Source organism: Megalobrama amblycephala, unplaced genomic scaffold, assembly GCF_018812025.1.
Source record: "Megalobrama amblycephala isolate DHTTF-2021 unplaced genomic scaffold, ASM1881202v1 scaffold230, whole genome shotgun sequence".
Taxonomy (NCBI): domain Eukaryota; kingdom Metazoa; phylum Chordata; class Actinopteri; order Cypriniformes; family Xenocyprididae; genus Megalobrama; species Megalobrama amblycephala.
In genome coordinates, this window is record NW_025953339.1 from 330,889 (window position 1) to 339,828 (window position 8,940).

Below are 8,940 nucleotides of genomic sequence, written 5' to 3' on the forward strand. Positions count from 1 at the left end.
GAATGTGAAGGGTTTGATAAATTAATTCCCTTACAATATGCAGCACTACAACATTTTCTGATGTGTTAATATAGAAATATGATCCCAGGAACTTCGCACACCAGGCAACTGTATGTGACGTCAGAGCATATTGGTGTCATAACTTTATTAATTCACAAGTTGTCAAAAAAAACAAGAACGTGGAGGGTTATATAAACTAATTCCCTTACAATATGCAGCATTACAACATTTTCTGATGTGTTGATATAGAAATATGATCCCAAGAACTTCGCACACCAGGCAACTGTATGTGACGTCAGAGCATATTGGTGGTGTCATAACTTTATTAGTTCACAAGTTCTTAAAAAAATTGAGAACGTGGAGGGTTAGATAAAATTATTCACAAATGAAATCCAGCATTAAAACATTTTCTGATGTGTCGATATTGAAATATGATCCCAGAAATTTAGCACACCAGGCAACTGTATGTGCAATCAGATCATATTGGCGGTGTCATAACTTTATTAATTTACAAGTTCTCAAAAAAACGAGAACATGGAGGGTTAGATAAATGAATTCCCTTACAATATACAGCATTACAACATTTTCTGATGTGTTGATACAGAAATATGATCCCAGGAACTTTGCACACCAGGCAACTGTATGTGACGTCAGAGCATATTGGTGGTGTCGTAACTTTATTAATTCACAAGTTCTTAAGCATGGAGGGTTAGATAAATTAATTCCTTTTGAAATCACAACAACATTTTCTGGGATATTCCCAGGAACTTTGCAATTGTAATGCTGGATTTCCAAGGGATATTTAGCTCCTCTGCCTTCTGACTTGGCTGTTTCAGATCAGGATCTAAGGAAGAGAAAGTGGCAGAGCGGCAGCCAGGAAAGACCAGATGATGGACATCCGTCCACTATATGTAAGAGACCTGCCAAATGCTCTCGAGAGGTCAGAATAAGCTTTTATTAAAGAATTTATGGCTCAGTTAATAAATGATTTGTCTTTGAAAACAAAGTTGAAAAAAAAAATAATGTAACATAATTTGATGTGACCTCTGTCCTCGATTATTGATATTATTAAAAAAACTTTATTTGATCTAAATATTCCAGCCTCAGGCTGCTCCAGATCCAAAGCTGCTTCCACTCAGATGGCTGGTCAGGAGTTTGGGAGAAACGGCTCTGATGATCACGATCAGGATCCACTGTTAAACCCGACCCAGACATTGAGCCAGGAGCTACTGATGGAGTATTTTATCCATCCAGTAGAAAACAAATGTAGAATTTGTTTGCTTACTATAAAAGCTAGAAGTGTTTTGAGGCCCTCTTGGCCTTTGTAACTGTAAGGGTCAAACAAGTTTACTTGAGCATATTTTGTTGGTAATTTTCCACCAGACAACAGGTGGCTGTGAAATGAACAAGACTATTTTTAAGGGTGTCACGTGAAGGCTTCTTGCCTCTGGGGTGTGTTGACTGTTTTGATACAATGTTTCATTTGGCCAATGGGAAAAGGGTTGACCATCAAATTGGCAGAAGGCCATGAGAAGTGAAGTCAAAAGATGTACAGTAGCTGGAAGCTGGTCACCCTTACTAAGAAAATTCTCTTACATAAGAAACACCTGCAATGAACTATGACAGAAAGTTCGGGGAGTACATGGGAAGGAGGTGTGGGAGAAGAGCCCACGTAGATGATATCATGGAAAATAACTGTTAGGGTGAATATTACCAGCCAATGATATTACTTTGGTGTATTTTAAGAGATAAGAAAAAGCCAATGATATTAATTTGTTGTGTTTTTAAGAGATAAGAAAAATGTATAAAACTGTGCCCCGGATAAGGGAGCCTCAGATGCGGAGCTGGCATCTCACTTTGTTGCTTGACAATAAAGTTAAATACTTCTGAGATCTGGAACTTTGACTCTGTGAGTTTTTCTGAGACCTGAAAACTTAGACTCTGCGAAGTTTTTCTTCGAAGACCAGATCTGAAGGGACAAAGAAACATCAAATCTGCCATGACACTACCTGGATATTTAGTTCCTCTGCCTTCTGACTTGGCTGTTTCTGTGTCCACAGATCAGGATCAAAGGAATAGGAAGTGGCAGAGCAGCAGCCAGGAGAGACCAGATGATGGACGTCCTTCCACTTCATATAAGAGACCTGCCAAACGCATTAAAAACATTCTTCAGCAAGACATTTTCTTCCCTCTTTTATACTTAGACAGCCTTTAGAAATGTTGATATCAGTAAATGTCATGTTTCACAATCAGGCAGGTTGTGATTTACTGTGGTTTATTTGTCCACAGGTTGCCATCAAGTACATCTCTAAAGACATGACCCAAGAGAGGCTGGAAGTTGTTAGTTCCAGCGAGAATCTGTTGTTCTGTTTCATCCCTTTGGTTTTGCCCTGTATATAATGGAGCATTTGTCTCTGCAGGAAGGTCAGGGTCTGCTGCCGTTGGAGGTCTCATTGATGACCCGGGTCAATTCAGCTCCTGCCTGCCCCAACGTCCTGCAGCTCGTGGAGTGGTTTGAGCGTGCCATTTGCTACTACATGATCCTGGAACGTCCAGTTCCTTGACAAGATTCAAGTTTCTGTGAAGAGAACTGCTGTCTGGATGAGAGTTTGGCCAAGAAAGTGCTGGTGCAGCTGATCACCGCGCTGAAACATTGCGAGAGCCGTGGAGTCCCGTGGAGTCCTGAGAATCTGCTGATTTCCACAGCTTCCCATGACATCAAGCTGCTGAACTGAAGGACTCAGCCTACACATCTTTTGCAGGTTGGTTTGCATTACAGAAAGATGTTTGTGAACTTTTGATGATCAAACAAAATAATTATTTTGAACTAGAACCTTTTCAGTGGATGTTTCTGGTCTTCATGGGTCTCTCAGGCACTCACGAATACACCCCTCCTTAGTGGTTTGATCAGTACTGCTATCATGCAGGACCGGCTACTGTTTGGTCACTGGGGATGACACTCTACAACATCCTGTGTTTTCTCTTCAGAGCCGCACTAAGGGTCTCCTCCAAAAGCAGACTGCACTTCCCAAGAAAGCTATCTACAGGCAGAGATAGCAAACATTCAGAGGTAAAAACCCAGGAGAAGTTTGTTCTTTTGTGTTCCTGAAGACTGTGTTGTGTGTAACAGAGTGCCATTAGTTGGTTAGCTGGTGTCTCAGCCCAGACAGAAACATAGTGTGGCCCAGAACCGGCCCACATCTGGTACATGTGGATTACACCCGGGCCAGATGTGGGCCAGATCAGGGCCAACACTATGTTGATGTCAGGGAGTGCCGCAGCAGCAGATCGTCCCAGTTTAGACGACATTGAGCGCCATCCCTGGTTACGTATGCTGAACAGGTGGCCAGTGACATTTCACTTATCTGAATCACAGCAGTCATGGCTTTGATTGTATTGTTAGGATTAGTCTAGATAAACAGTTTTGATTATTTGTATAGGGTGAGTAGGAGTGACACAGGAACTGCAAAGAGCTGATCACCTGAATACAGAAAGAGGACTGTGAACTACAGATTTTATCCTCTGCTCTGCTCTGTGTGGACGCTGGAGGAGCTGAACACAGCTCCAGTGAAACTGGAGCCCCGATAGGCCAGAGATCATTGAGTTGAAAGTAGCAAAATATGTAGTTTGTACCCCAGTTACAAAAGAGCAAAGGAGACAACACAGCAACGGCTTTAATTCAGAGAATTTTATTTTGCTCTCAGTTAAAATCATTAAAACTTATTATTCTTTAAAATTACACGCAACATAATATACATGTATTATACATGGTTTTGTAAGCTCACCATAAATGACACAAATTCATACGTACCCTGTGACAGCTATAATTTAATGCACAAAAAATGCACAGGCGTTCGCATTTGTATTTGCATCGAAAATATATATATGAATGCGCTGTTGCATCTTTAGTAACTTTTGTAACTTATTTTGCAGCATTTTTATAAGCCGTGTGATTGGTTAAAGGACTGCAAAGACTGGTAACACTCATAATGTGGATTAATCACGTTTGTGTCGAAGACTTAAGATCTATTGAAGAGAACTTACGTGATGCAGAAACTCTTACAAAGCAAAAACAAACGCTCATGTTTGACCGAGCGCCGACGTAACATGAAGATGAATATAAACCCGGAAGTTGAAAATAGCGCATAAAAGATTCAAATTAACTAGTTTTCTCATACAATTAATCTAACAGATGGTAACATTATCTTCTGTAATGATCAATGCCCATAACTCTGTTAAAAGCTCATCATTTTTTTTTTATGTTTCATGACCTTTTAAGTTAAATTAAACCCATCTTGCAAACCAAGAGAACCAGGATTGACATTGAGTCCTAACTAGAGATGCAAATAATGATTATTTTGATATAAGTGATTAATCTGGTGATTATGTCTTCTGATTTAAAATATATAAAGCTTATTTAAAGTAAGCTATATATGAAGACAAAAATAGTGAATGTGTCTGTGTGGTCTATGCTAAACATTAAAGCCTTAGTTCACCCAAAAATTATGTAATTATTTGCTCACCTTCATATCATTCCAAACCCCTAATACTTTCATTCATCTTTGGAACACAAATGAAGATATTTTTAATGAAGAGACTCAATTGCTTTATATCAGGGGGTCTCAACTCTGGCCCTTGAGATCCAATTTCCTGCAGAGTTTAGCAACAACCTTGATCAAACTCACCTGCCTGTACCTTTCAAGTAATGGCATTTGAATTTCAAAAAGAAACACAAAACTGACATGAGCTGCTCCGGTGGAGAACAGTGACTGGATCGAACACTTTAAGATGACGCACAACTCATCTCTGTCGCTGTAAGGTATCGAAAGTGAAACCACACACAAAACACCTGTGGTTCTCTCGCACTGTATGATGTGACAGACAACTAGTTGTCCAGTCCGGTTCCGTTCACACAGCGCGGAATTCTGAGAATGTGTGAAGTCTTGAATTTATGGGTGTGAGTTTGGTTATAGAATGCGGCTGTCACTCCCGTAAATAACCGTACTGTGAACGTAACCGTATTAAAGACTCAAATACAGGACTGACAACTGTATTCTGCTGCTGTGTGAACGTGGCTATATACATTGATCAGTGAACATAAACAGAAGCTCAACCATACTTGCTTTGACGAGTGAGAACAAACCTTATTTGTTCTTGCAGAAGCTCAAACATGCTGCGTAACACACAAGATTGAAGTCAAGTCAAGTCACCTTTATTTATATAGCGCTTTTTACAATGCAGATTGTGTCAGAGCAGCTTTACAGTGATAGAGGGAACATAATTTTGGCTGTACAGCAGCTCTTGAAGGAAATGGTGTCATTGTCTACCTTAAGTAAGTTCAGTATTGATTCATTTCATTGTAAAAATTATTAGTTATTTAGTTTCAATTTTTCAATTTCAATTTATTTATAAAGCACAATTATACACTACCGTTAACCAATGTGCTGTACAAAAAATAAAACAACAAAGTCACAAATAAAAACTACAAAACATCAACAGTCATATATTATAAGACAGATCAAATAAAAAAGTTTTTAACCTAGATTTAAAAATGGACAGAGTAGGAGCAGTTCTAATTTCCATAGGCAGACTGTTCCAGAGTCTTGGAGCAGCTATAGAAAATGCTTGATCTCCCCTAGTCTTGAGCCTAGAGCTAGGAGCCACTAAGAGGTTGATGGACTGTCAGCAGATCAGAAAGGTGACCCATGCTTTAACATCCAAAAGGCAAGCGGCCACCTGTTCTAGATAATTTAAGCCAAACTTTTCAAAGATGGTACCAAGAGGGAGCATGTATAGAGAGTATAACATAGGATCTAGTGTGGAGCCTTGAGGAATACCACAGGTCAGCGGAACAGAAGAAGATCGAAATTTACCATCCTCATTCATTTTTTAAAGTTAGACATCAACCTTCTTGTTATTCCTCAATCAATTCATTATAAAGAATATACCAAGAAAAAAAATCATAAAATTATAAAAGAATGCCTATTTTTGAATTCATTTTTTGTAAAAATTGTATAGGGTCATTAACGACCCGAGGTGTGTTTCAGTGTACGTATATTTTTTCTGCACAACAATAATACAATCTTAGATGACAGAATAAGTGCAATTCACCTTTATTCCACAAAGGTGGAAATGTCTGATACACAATGCTGAAGTGACGACTTATTCAGACAGAAAACAAAGTAATAAGAAAAACATGAAATGGCTCAGCGATTTACTGCAGAGCAAGTACTGAACGCAATCAAATATGACTGTAACAGTTACTGGATGGATCTGGTGAAGCTGTTAGCGATCGAAATATTGATTTTGAAGATGTTGAAAATTATATAGTTCTGAGAATATGTTTGAGATCGCAAATGGGCTCATATTTGCGACCTCAAACATAAAACTAGCCTATTATTTGCTGCATTTACTGGGAAATGAGCTCTGACCAGGACAGTGATGATGGCATAAAACATTTGCTCAAACGAAGCCCTTTCAAGCTCCAAAAGGTAACAAAATATGATTTATTTTATTCTTCTATAATTGCTACTCTAATATCAGAGGAGTTTTATATTATTGCGACAGGTAGAGATCCTTCCATGTTAGATATAGATCCTGGTCGATAAAAACCTGAATATGTAAGAATGATTGGCGAAACAGTCATGCATTTAAGGGTTAAACCCCACAGCAAAATCAACACTTATATGTGTGCACACTACAAAGTGTTAGAGTAACAGTGAAGCAGTGTTGAAATTACTGAGAGAATTCAGTGATTAATTAAGTGATGATTGATCATTAGTGATAAACACCTGCTGTTAACAAGCAGAATCACTGAAGGTAAGAGAAACAACATAAACAGAAAAAAAGAGAGATGAGATTAGCGGAAACACAAGAACTACAGTTGCCTTCAGCCACAGCCTTAGATGAAATCAACACAAGATAAAAAAAAAAAGACATTAAATCTCTCAAGATCTGGTTAAACAGCATTACCAGCTTCACTTATAACCAGATTGACTTTATTTCTGTCATCCGTCTACAGAAGTTCTTATTGAGAATTAACAGATGTTTAGATGTTGTTTTAATTTTTATATTTGACGTTACCATGATGGAGATCATTGTTTTGCTTTAGTTGGGCTCTTGACCCTTGACTTGACCCTTGACATCAAGCGTAACAATCAGCGTATGAATCTCAACAACGGTGACAATCAACAAAAAAGATAAACAGATCAACATCACAAATCACATTACTAAAAGTCAGCACAAAAACAACAGCAAAAATGAAAAGTAAATAGTAAGAATTAGAGAAAATAACTGGACAATTCAACTACATAATCTATTCATGCTGCAATGCATGCTGGGAGTCATGGATGAGTCTTGTACTATGCTGGTACCCAGCATGCATTGCAGCATGAAGCTTTTGATGTCAATGCCACCATTGATGAGATTCATTCACCAATTCTCGATGTCTGTGTCTGAATGACATAAATCTTGAAAATCTTTTGAGCACAAACTGTTTTTAAAATCCTTCATATTTTCTGGTTGTCACATTGTACATATTTTCTGGTTGTACCATAACCAAAAATATAAATCACCACCCATATAATTATAGATTATACTCTGAGGGAGATCAGTGAACCAGGCAATTAGGTGATGATTGTGACCATTAATAAACAGCCAACATCATCTGATCACATTTTCTTTTTCTTTTTTTTCTTTTCTTTTTTTTACCTTAACAAGTGTATTTTTAAGACACAGTTACCACAGAAAAAAGATAAACTAGCGTTTGAAAGTCAAGGGTCAAGAGCCCAACTAAAGCAAACATGCTGTTTGTGGAGTTGTTTAATCAGATCTTGAGAGATTTATTATCTTCTTTTAACTTTAGTTGGTTTCATTGTGACAAGCAGGGCGGGGCGAGAGCCATGAGGCAACGGCGTGAGGCCGGTGGCGTGATTGCTAAAGAGCATCATCTGCGCTTGGCACCGGTCACGTATCTCTAACTGAGGAGCTCCAGAGGCATAAAAGGAGGAGCGAAGACAGTGAAAGACAAGAGAGGACCAGGCCTGGATTTTACGTTATGTGTTATTATGTCTGTGTGGCTGGCAGTCGGCCATGAGGGACTGCTGGCATTTTACTTTCGTTTTGTATTTGTTTATTTATATATTAAAGATTGTGAATGTTCGCCGGTTCCCGCCTCCTTCTTCCCTTATGAACAAACTGTGTTACATTGATGCCGAAACCCGGGAGGAAGGAGAGACATGCTGTCGGAGAGCCCTCGCTGCTGAGGGGGATCCTGGTGCTGAGGAGGCTGGGCAACGCAGAAGAATGAAGACCGCGAGTGGCTGCCCGAGGCGGTGGTGTTGGAGTGAGCATACCGCAGGTGGGATGGAGAGCTTGCTGCCATGCTCCTGGGTCGAGGTGGGGTGGCTGCCGTCCAAGAGGGAGTGGAGGAGTCACTGCCGTCTGCCATGAAGGGGAGGAGCAGGGAATGGGGGACTCGCTGTCGGCTGCCCTCAGCCGGAGGAGCCATTGCCAGCCGCCAGGGGGCAGAGGAGGATCAAGCGGTCCACCGAGCGTCCAGTACCATTGCATGGCATCGCGAGGAAAAGCCTCTCAGCTGGCTGAGCGGAGGTGTGTCCGGGAACCGAACCAAGATTTTTTTTATTTTTTTTCCTCTCTTCCCTCTCTTGTCTCTGTTGCTCCTTGTGCTTCCATCTCCTTGTTTGTTTGTCTGTTTGTTTGTTTATTTTTTATTGAAGTTCGTGAACGTTCGCTGGTTCCCACCTCCTTCTTCACTTACAAACAAACTGTTATATATATCTTTTTTTGTTTTTGTTTCTCTTTCTTTCATTGATTCTGCTTGTTAATAGCAAGTGTTCATTAGTGTCTGAATTCACTCATTTGTTTTCATTCACTCTTTCAAGTGGACTATATTAGTGAACTAATGTAGGGAACAGTGAA

At 39.6% G+C, this 8,940-nt stretch overlaps 1 pseudogene; it reads left to right on the forward strand.

Moving 5' to 3' along the window:
* Positions 1-1,635: 1,635 nt before the first annotated feature.
* LOC125260995 lies at positions 1,636-7,979 on the forward strand (annotated as a pseudogene).
* The last annotated feature ends 961 nt before the right edge of the window (positions 7,980-8,940 follow it).